This window comes from Hordeum vulgare, chromosome 3H (genome assembly GCF_904849725.1).
Source record: "Hordeum vulgare subsp. vulgare chromosome 3H, MorexV3_pseudomolecules_assembly, whole genome shotgun sequence".
NCBI classification, from domain to species: Eukaryota; Viridiplantae; Streptophyta; class Magnoliopsida; order Poales; family Poaceae; genus Hordeum; species Hordeum vulgare.
Genome location: NC_058520.1, coordinates 203,259,971 through 203,270,629, shown reverse-complemented (window position 1 = coordinate 203,270,629; position 10,659 = coordinate 203,259,971).

The following is a 10,659-nucleotide window of genomic DNA, read 5'->3' as shown; positions in this document are numbered from 1 at the left end:
AATTTAGAAAATTCTCCCCTAAGGATGAATATGTAAGAAATTCCTCTCCCACTGAATCATAGCATGTAGATATTGGGAGTAGGTAGCGTGAGACAAGTTCAATCCGAAGATAGCGCAAGTAAAGCAATGATATCAAAATAATTTTATCTCTCTCCCCCTTAATATGTAAGGTTACATGTGATATTTATCCCCATTTATATAGGTTTATTGGAAGCTTTTATATTTCTCCCCCTTTGGCATTAATACCCAAAGGTGTGAGAGGGTAAGTGCTCATTCAGATAAAGGGATCCTTTACACTTCTCTCTTTGATTACGGTTCCTTGAATTTTTCTCCCCCTTAAGTGTGAATAAGAGTTCAGTGAAATTTCTCCCCCTTATATAGTAGGTAAGGGTTCATAGAATGTTTTCCCCCTTTGATCTACATAAGAGTTCCTAGAAAGATCTCCCCTATGGTAGGGATCCTGGATGATTCTCCTTGTTATATTGTGGGATCATTGAGGGTTTCTTGTCCTAGAGTAGTTTTATCCCCCTAGAAAATATTGTAATAGGATTTTGTTTCCAAAGATGTTCTATAAAATTGTAAAAGTAAAGGAAACTTGGGGTCATTGATAATATTTCTCCACCTAACACAATAGTCCGGAAACTATAAGAAAATCAAAGACGGTGCTAAAATTTTGGAGTCACCGAGGCAATATGGTTCGGTAGAACCAAGAATGACAGCAGGCCTCTCGGAGAAATCGGTTGGACCGATTTTCCTAGATCGATGAAACCGAGTTGCAATGAAAATCAATTCCCTAACTGAAAATAGACACAGAATAATCTAAAGATTGTCATAAGATACCAATTGGAAAGAAAACATAAAACAACATCAAATAATATATATATATATATGTATATGATTTTTGAAATATACATACATATGGATGAGAGTTGAATGGTTCCAAGGAAGTATGCAATGAAAAATGTGAACCATACAAGAATCTCCATCTAGATTTGGGGCGGTGACTAGGTCACCTATATTAGAGTATTTGACTTGAGAAGTCAAGCAAGAATGCTTGATCATAGGTCATACTCATCGTTAAGAAACCCATTTTTCTCTTAATGTTTTAATTTCTTCATATCACTTGAGTTGATTTACCACATGACTTGGTGTAAAGATTTATCAATGATATGAGTATATACCTCAGAATGATGTTGATGACGTGGCATGTAGGTAAACTTGTCGTGGATGCTCAATGTTGATGACGATCATCTTGAGTTGGGATCTATCGATGTCCTTTTGTTTCACTTTTCACCTACAAGGATTAGTCATGCAAGGAAGAATATAATATATTCAAATGACACGAGTGAATTTAATTATCATATAATTGTCAAGAATATGATTTTGTTGTCTTGTTCCTCCATCTCCGAATAAGGGGATTGTTGATACTTGGCTAAGACAAGATTTTTTTGATGTGAGTTGATGGCAATCTTGTGGAGTGTATTTCTTCCAAGTACCTACAAAAGGTTAGATGCAATACAAGGGATCATGGTTTTCTAAGATATAAGATAGTATCATATCAACAACATCAAATTTAGACAATCAAGCTCATACCCTTACATCCATCCGAGTGAGTCTAGCTCAAGTATGAAGCATCAAGGATGTTCAACTCACTCCTCAAATGACAAAACACTTTCTCATCAAGTGGTTTAGTAAACATATTAGCTAATTGTTTGTCGATACGAACATGCTTAAAATCTATATCTCGTTTACAAACATGATAACGAATGAAATCATGTCGCACTTGAATATGTTTTGTTCGAGAATGTTGCACAGAACTATAGGCAATCTAATAGCACTTTCATTGTCACACAATAATGGAACATCTTTAACATGAATGCCATAATCCTTATGAGTTTGAGTCATCCATAGTAATTGCGCACAACATGATCTCTCGGCTATGTATTCAGCTTTTGAAGTAGATAAAGATACCGAGTTTTGTTTCTTGGATGACAAAGACACAAGAAATCTGCCAAGAAATTGACATGTACCCGAGGAGGATTTTCTATCAACCTTGTCTCTGGCATAGTGCGAGTGGGAGTAGCCAACAAGATTAAAATAAGATCCCTTGGGATACCATATGCCAAAGTTTAGTGTATGTATCAGGTACCTCATGATTCTTTTAACACCCAATAGATGACACTCTTTAGGTGCGGCCATATATCGGGCACTCATGCAAACACTCACCATGATATCAGGACGGGAGGCACATAGATATAACAATGAACCAATCATTGATTGATAAACTCTTTGATCAACTCGTTTGTCCTCCTTAGTGAGGTCAGTATGTCCACTAGTAGGCATGGGGGTTCTCATACGTTTGCATTCTTGCACATTGAACTTCCTAATTAAGTCTTTGGTGTAGTAGGTTTTATAGATAAATATACCTTTTCTCAATTGTTTTATTTGCAATCCGAAGAAAAATGTCAGCTCACACATCATTGACATCTCATGTTTCTCTGACATCAACTTTCCAAACTTCTCACTAAAATGTGGGTTAGTAGAACCAAAGATAATACCATTCACGTATATTTGGCACACAAATAGTTCTCCATTAACTCTTTTAGTGAATAAGGTTGCTACCAATTTCAAAACCCTTTTCAAAGAGAAACTTCGTTAGGCATTGCTACCAAGCTCTAGGGGCTTGTTTAAGACCATATAAAGCTTTACGAAGTTTGTAAACATGATTAGGTTTCTTGGTGTTCACAAAGCCGGGAGGTTTTTTAACATAAACCTCCTCCTCAATTTCACCATTTAGAAAAGCACTTTTAATATCCATTTGGTAAGGAGTGATATAATGGTGACTGGCATAAGTGAGAAGAATGCGAATGGCTTCAAGTCTAGCAACGGGGGCATAAGTCTCACCATAGTGCAGATCTTTGACTTGCATGTATCCTTGGACTACGAGACGCGGCTTGTTGCGTACAACTTGTCCATCTACATCTTGGTTGTTCCGAAACACCCATCTTGTACCGATGATGTTTTGCTCGTCTTCAGGATTTTTGACAAGTGTCCACACTCTATCCCTCTCGAAGTGGTGTAGCTCTTCGTGCATGGAATTCACCCAATACGGGTCTTGAAGGGCTTCTTCTTCCTTGAAAGTCTAAATACTAGATATGAAAGAATAATGCTCATAGAAGTTAGCTAAACGAGATTTAGAGCGAGTGATTCTCCCAGTTTGTAAGTCACAGAAGATTTGATTCAGCGGATGATGTTTGTCCACTCTTGCTCGAACTCGTGATAGATTCTTCTTATTGGATGGTGGAGCTTCTTAATCATCATCATCTTGCATATTGTCGTTGACAATGTCATATCCTTGAGGTGGTGGTGAGAAAGGCTGAGGTGAATCTTCATGATGTATTTCTTTCTCTTCTTCGTCATGTCGTGTACCGCTTGTGGATGCCTCCATGTCATTTTTTGGTTCTCCTTGACGTGAAGTAGGGGCTTCCACTTGAATTGATGAAGTACTTTCCTTCACCTCCATGGGATGAATCATGCCAATAGGTAAACCTTCGATGTCTTCCGGAGGTTCCTTATCTCCTACATCATTTATCAATTTTTCGACTTGCAAACCATTTGATTCATCAAACTTCACATATACCGTCTCTTCAACTTTATGAATTAAGCTGTTGTAGACACAGTAAGTGTGAGAGTTTGAGCCATAACCGAGTAGGAAACCTTCATGAGATTTAGGAGCAAATTTAGTGCGACGATGCTTATAAAGAATGTAGCACTTAGAGCCGAATACTCGAAAGTATCCAATTTGTGGTTTGTTATCGATGAGTAGCTCGTATGTCATTTTACCGAGAAGCTTGTGTAAGTAGGGTCGGTTTATGGCATGACAAGTTGTTTCCATTGCTTCTTCCCAAAAGTGTCTTGGCATGTTGTATTCATCAAGCATCATTCTGGCCATCTCTATGAGAGTCCGGTTCTTCATCTCAACAACTCCATTTTGTTTAGGTGTGTACATTGCCAAGAACTCATGTGAGATTCCTTCTTGGTAAAGTAAAGTATCCACATAGTGTTCTTGAACTCCGTTCCGTTAACGCTCCAAACTTTCTTGATCTTCACTTCAAACTGATTTTGAGCCTTCCGAGCGAAGTTCTTGATGATCTTTTGTACCTTCGACTTATCACGCAGAAAGAATACACACATAAACCTGGAAAAATCATCAACAATGACTAAACCATAATAATTTCCACCAAGGCCCTTGTAAGCATCGGGACCAAAAAGATCCATGTGAAGCAGCTCTAGTGGCCTTCTTGTAGTCATGATGGTCTTCACGGGATGACTTTCACCAACTTGCTTTCCTGATTGACAAGCACGACAGAGTCTATCTTTGCCAAAGATACCATCTCTAACACCAAGAATATGATCACCTTTGATAAGCCTGTCAAGGTTATGCATACCTACATGTCCTAACCTTCTATGCCATAACCAACCCCTTCAAAAGATTTTGCAATAAGACATGTACGAGGTTTGGATTACTTAATGAAATCGACAATGTATAGATCACCTTTACAGAAACCAGTAAAGACCATGTTATAATTGTCTCTACGAAACACTTCGCAGTCAACTTTTGTAAATAGCACATTAAACCGAAGTCTGTTAGTCTAGATACGGAAAGGAGATTGTAGCCAAGGGACTCAACAATCATGACATTTTGAATGGAACTATCATGAGAAATGGCCAGCTTAATTACCAAGACCAACTACTATAGGCTTCGAATTATCTCCAAAAATACCTTTGAGGTCTACAGTTTGGTGTGATGTCATGGAACATGTCTTTATCTCCGCTCATGTGATCGGTGCATCCACTGTCAATAACACACTCCTTTCCTCCAGCCATGTATTCTCTAAGGTTCGCCATAAAAATAAGGTTCCTCATGGTCTTCTCATACTCGATGTGAAAAATCCTCATCTTCATCGTAGTAGCCATGCTCCACATTGTCATCGTCGGACGAAATATCCTCATCATAAGAAAAAAGAATTTCATTAGAATTTTGACTATGACAATGTTGATATTTATGCATGTGAATGGCTCCAAAAATGACATTGTGAATGGTACTCACATCTCCTTTAGCACGCATGAGGTCATGAAGCTCAAAAAGGCATTTATCAAAATTAGGATCGGTTGGCTTCATTTTGTGAAAGGAAATGTATTTTTGGAAAATATTTCAAGATTTTTCAGTTAATAGTCGGGATATATTTTCTCTAAGTCTTTCCACAAAGTGTGAGGACAATCATAATTTTGCAATTGATTAAGCACATTTCTTGGCTATCCTTTAATGATTGGATTTACAATTATAAGATTACCAAGCATGTTAAGTTCTTCATCATGAGAATGTTGCAAAGAATCAACGGGAGGTTCATAGGGATATTTAACATACTTGTGCAAATGGAACTTATAAAATATATCAAGCATTTCATATTTCCGTTGTCTAAAATATTACCCATCAAGAATAGGCACTCTACAACTAATATGACCCAAACTAGGCACATCCATCTTCCTCCAATTGTATTCAAACCAAGGTTTTGGAGACCTTGATCTCATACCAATTGTGACATCGATATAAGAGGTGTCTAGAGGGGGGTGAATAGACTACTTGCATAATGAAAATCCTAGCCTTTTCCCAATTTAATGGTTGGCAGATTTTAGCGAATCTAACAATTCTAATGCACCCCATACATGCTAGTCAATAAGTATGGCAGTGGTTACTAAATACTTTGCACATCTAGTAAGGTGTACAGTTTAGGAAGATCAAACGTGAAGAAGTTGATACGACGATTTTTGGCATGGTTCCAATAGGTGGTGCTATCGTACGTCCATGTTAGTGGAGACTTCAACCCACGGAGGGTAACATGTGTGAGTGTCCACGGAGGGCTCCACCCATAAGGGGTCCATGAAGAAGCGGCTTGTCTATTCCACCATGGCTTCCGTCCATGTCGGGACCCCGACCCTAAGCCATAGGAATCCAGCGTGTAACACATCGCATCTCTTTGCGGTCTCACGCACGGTTAACTCCACGGCTGCAGCCTTACCTTAGCCGGGACCGTTTGCGTCTTTTGACTCACGCATGCAATAGTGTTGCTAGCATTCCAATGTCAAAGAACCCGGATCGACATGTCTAGTCATAAACCAAAGCGGCAGTACCGCACAAGGACAGGCATACGTGACCCAACAAAGCAGGTGTCGGTCACCAGCGAGTGTAGACGAGTTGTAGCAAGCTACAAGGTCTCCATTACATCGCGTGACATTTCCCCAAAGGGGACAGACACATCAGCTAAGAAGGACACATGCCGGTCAACCAATGTGTCCGAAGCAGTAGCGAACTACCAAGGCTCGTTGGATCACAAAGGGGAATTTCCTTGTAAGGAGTGCTACTAAAGTTCACGACTAAGTAATCGAACCCCATACATATCAAGTACGACACACGTACGCATGGCATACCGATATGTATAGATACATCGATGGCATCACAACATAACCGTAAACATACAACCTTTATTTAAGAGGCTCGGAAGAGCCACACACATAATATTACACATAAAGGGTCTCATGACCCATAATAGCAGTCATACAATTACAAGCCAGCGGAAGAGTTTTAAACTGTCTGAGTACAGACAGGACAACTAGAAGGCACATGGCCTGACTATACTACAGATCCAACGTAGGGCCAGATCATAGTTGGGACACCAGCTACTCGTCGTCGTCGATGTCTATGAAGAACCCTCCATTAGGGTCATTAGCAACCTCTGCAACATTTATTAAGCAAACATGAGTACAATGGTACTCAGCAAGACTTTAGGATAACTAACTACTCATGCAAGGTATCAAAAAGGTATTGTGGGGTTTCATGCGGAAAGCCAGCATTTGACTCGTGGCTAGACAACTTGCATTTTTAAATGATTTTGACAACTTGATTTCTCGCACACGAGTCAACTAACACCACAACAATACACTATCGTGGAATCATTCCGTCTCCATACGGAAATGCCGTCCACGACACTCACGCTTATCTTGACAATTTTATGAGTAGCCATTGAAGTTATCTATGAACAACATATGTCCCCAAGTTGTCCATATCTGCGGACGCGGCTATTCGAATAGATCATAACCCTGCAGGGGTGTACTTCGTCACATACGCTCTCGCCACTTATCCCCATGTGCACGTCATGCACCTCGGCAACCTTCAAGCGGAAGCCCAGCGAGGGAGTCGGCCACGACCGTTAACCACACTAGTACCTAGTCCAGGTTTATCGCCTATCTGAGAGTAACCCGTCCGGAAGTCCGGCCGAGGTTTCCGCCACGGCCTCAAACGATGTGCGCAGGGTTCCCAAGCCCACCATCCGGGTGCCACTTGGTACACCGTGCCACTGCCTACCGCATCACGGACCACCTCTCAGGTCAGTACCATGCGCGGCCTCCAGCATTACTATAAACACCAGAAACTACTTGCAACTCCTGGACCAAGTACTAAGCGATTAATAGGCCAAGTGGGGTCATATTTCAGGGCCCAGCATGTGGTAGTATCTAGTCTTGGATTACATACACGGAACTCAGTTCCTAAGGATGGTTCCAATGAAACAACCCGCCATGTACTCCTACAGAGCCTTTCACCGGTACCTTTACCAAATCAAGTTCAACACACAACCTTTGCTCACCGAACACATTCCACATTTCTGTTCATCTCCCAGATGACAGACCATACACAACTCTAAGCATAGCATGCATAGCAGGATAAGGCACATCATAGATCAAGCAACTACCAGGTATGCTAGGTTGCAAGGTTCGGCTATTTACTGTGACAAGGTTAGGTCATGCAAAGGAAGTGGGTTCAACTAACGTGGCAAAAACAGTTGAAGCATTTGATCCTAATGCAATAAATAAGTGCAGGAGCAAGAACATGGGAATTATCGGGATGATCAAAGGGGTTGCTTGCCTTGTTGCTCAGAGGAGGAACGATATCCGTCACACGGATATTCGGTGGAATCCGGGGTTGCGGAGCCTACCGAAATAAATGGCAACATTCAATAACAATCATATGCAATCAAAATGATGCATGAGCATGGCATGAGAATGCAAGGTGATAAGTTATTATAATCAACATGTATTAGGTTTAGAGTTGATTTGAATCATATTCGGTATCACTTCAAGCGGGGTATTCACGGTTACCGATTTAATTGATTCGACCTGATGCTCAGATCAACTTGATGTTAGCTTGCATGAGATGTCATGTTATGGTACTGATTTGTAACTAGGACAGTGTGTGATCATGGCATTCATGTTGAAATTTGAATATTTTTCCAAATTCCATTTAAAAAGTGATTATAAGAATTGAATTATTCCTTATTCCACAATTTAGGGTTCTGTAACTTTTTCAAACATAGTTGAAAATAGCATAATCAGAATCCTTGAATTTTTCTGATACTTTTTCATATATAAATTATTTTCATTGGAGTTACAGATTAATTTCTATGATTTTTACAAGTTTTAGCAATTTCCTGGAATTAGTTTTATACTGGAAATTCTATTTATTGCATCAGACTGACGTCAGCAGGTCAGCCGACCTGTTCAGGTCAAACCTGACAAGGGGGACCCACTGGTCAGCCTCTCTGGGACTAACCCCGCGCTGACCAGTCCTAATTGGGGTTTGACTTGGCCTTGGGCCCACTGTCAGCGAGTGATTAAGTCCCTAAGCTGCTGGGTTAGCTTTGCCACGTCGACCCCCACCGGAGGGTGGTCGCCGGCGACCAAGCCCGCGGCGGAGGGCTCGCCGGAGGTGACCTAAACGGCGCTGCACAGCACGAAAACGAACGCGGTTTGCAGCTACGGCACGCTGGCGAAGTGGACGATCTGGCAGGGGCATCAGGGGAGGCTAGGGTCGCCGGGAGAGGCACCGGCGACCAGCCGGAGCGGCGGCCGAAGCTCGGCCTTCTATGAGAGATGGCTCTAGGGCACGGGGAGGGCAGCTGAGGGGCTCATCACGCTCCTGGAGGCTCCAGGAGCTCGAATCCTAGCTCGAGCGTGTGGATCGGACACCACAGCGACGGCGACGACATGGCCGGCGGCGAGGAGCTCTCGGCCTTGGTAGGGAACTAGGCTACGATGCACGGAAGAGCGTGGGGCGAGAGGGGAAACTATGGCGGGCTCACGGCGGTTCCGATGGTGCTGTTGAGGGGCTCGGGGATGCGCCGGAGGGAGCGAATCGACGGGAGAGGTCCGGCGGCCGGAGGTGGAAGACGACGGCGTTGGGGGCGATGCAGAGCTTGGGGAAGCGTCGGCTTCTATAGAGATGACCAGGGCGACGAGGCAGAGCTAACAGACTACTCGGAGGAGGGTTTCCATGGCTAGAGGTGCTGTGGCTCGAGCTCGAGCTCGGCTCCAATGGCGGCAGCAGGGGGGAGGGCAAGATCCGAGAGGAGAGGAAGAACGGTGCTGGGGAATGGATAGAGGAGACCCTGGGGAGCTTATCCCCGGCCTTGCCAGCGCGAGGCGGCGACCAGGCAGGCGGATAGGTGCGTGGCCGCGCCGGAGGAGGCAGCGGCCACCTCCTCCTCCTACTGGCGCGAGGGAGGGGACGAGCCAGGGAGATGGGCCGGGCCAGGCTAGGCGACAGGTAAGGGTTTCCAATTTTTTTCTGTATTGCTAACTATTGTTTTGCTATTTATTTCAGCTCCAAAAAGATGGTAAAAAATTATTTTAGGCACACCTGATTATTTGTTATAATATTCCCATCCATTTCCAAAGTTTTCAACATTTTTGAAAATTTATAGTTTCTGATTTCAAATTTAAAGTTTGAAACCAGTGGCTTTTGCATTAATTTAAAATGCTTAAAGTGTCAAGAAAATAGTTTTCTCCAATGCTCATTTACTTTCATGATTTATCAGAAAGTTTGAACATTTCTTGAGGCCATTTTGGGTTCATTGATTTTAACTAGTTTGAGATTTTCTTTATTTAAAGTAGTGGCTAGGGTTTTGAGTTTTTCCTTTGCCACTTTCTTGTTCTTGTTGAAAATTCTTAGATGCAAATGCAAAGAAGACATGAGCACAAGACTAACTTGCTTAAGGGTTAGGGATGTGACAACTCACCCCCACTCAAAAGAATCTCGTCCCGAGATTTAGAAGTCATTGGGAATAACGCAGGATACTCCAGTCGGAGACGATCCTCTCTTTCCCAAGTTGCCTCCTTTTCAGAATGATTTGACCATTGAACTTTAAGAAACTTGAGGTTTCAACGTCGAGTGGTACGCTCAGCTTGATCAAGAATACGCATGGTGTATTCTCGGTATGAAAGGTTATCTTGTAGATCAAGCGTTTCGTGATCCACTTCACGGATAGGATCCGAAAAGCAACGCCTGAGTTGCGAGACGTGGAAAACATCATGAACCTTGGAAAGATGCGGAGGAAGTTCCAACTGGTAGGCAACTTCTCCTCGTTTGGCAAGAATGCGAAAAGGACCAATGTAACGAGGAGCCAACTTGCCCTTGATACCGAAACGATGGGTACCCTTCAAAGGTGTAACCCGAAGGTAAGCCTTCTCGTCAACTTCAATGGTCACAGCCTTATGATGACGATCATATTGGCTCTTTTGACGAGACTGGGCTGTTTTCAATTTTTC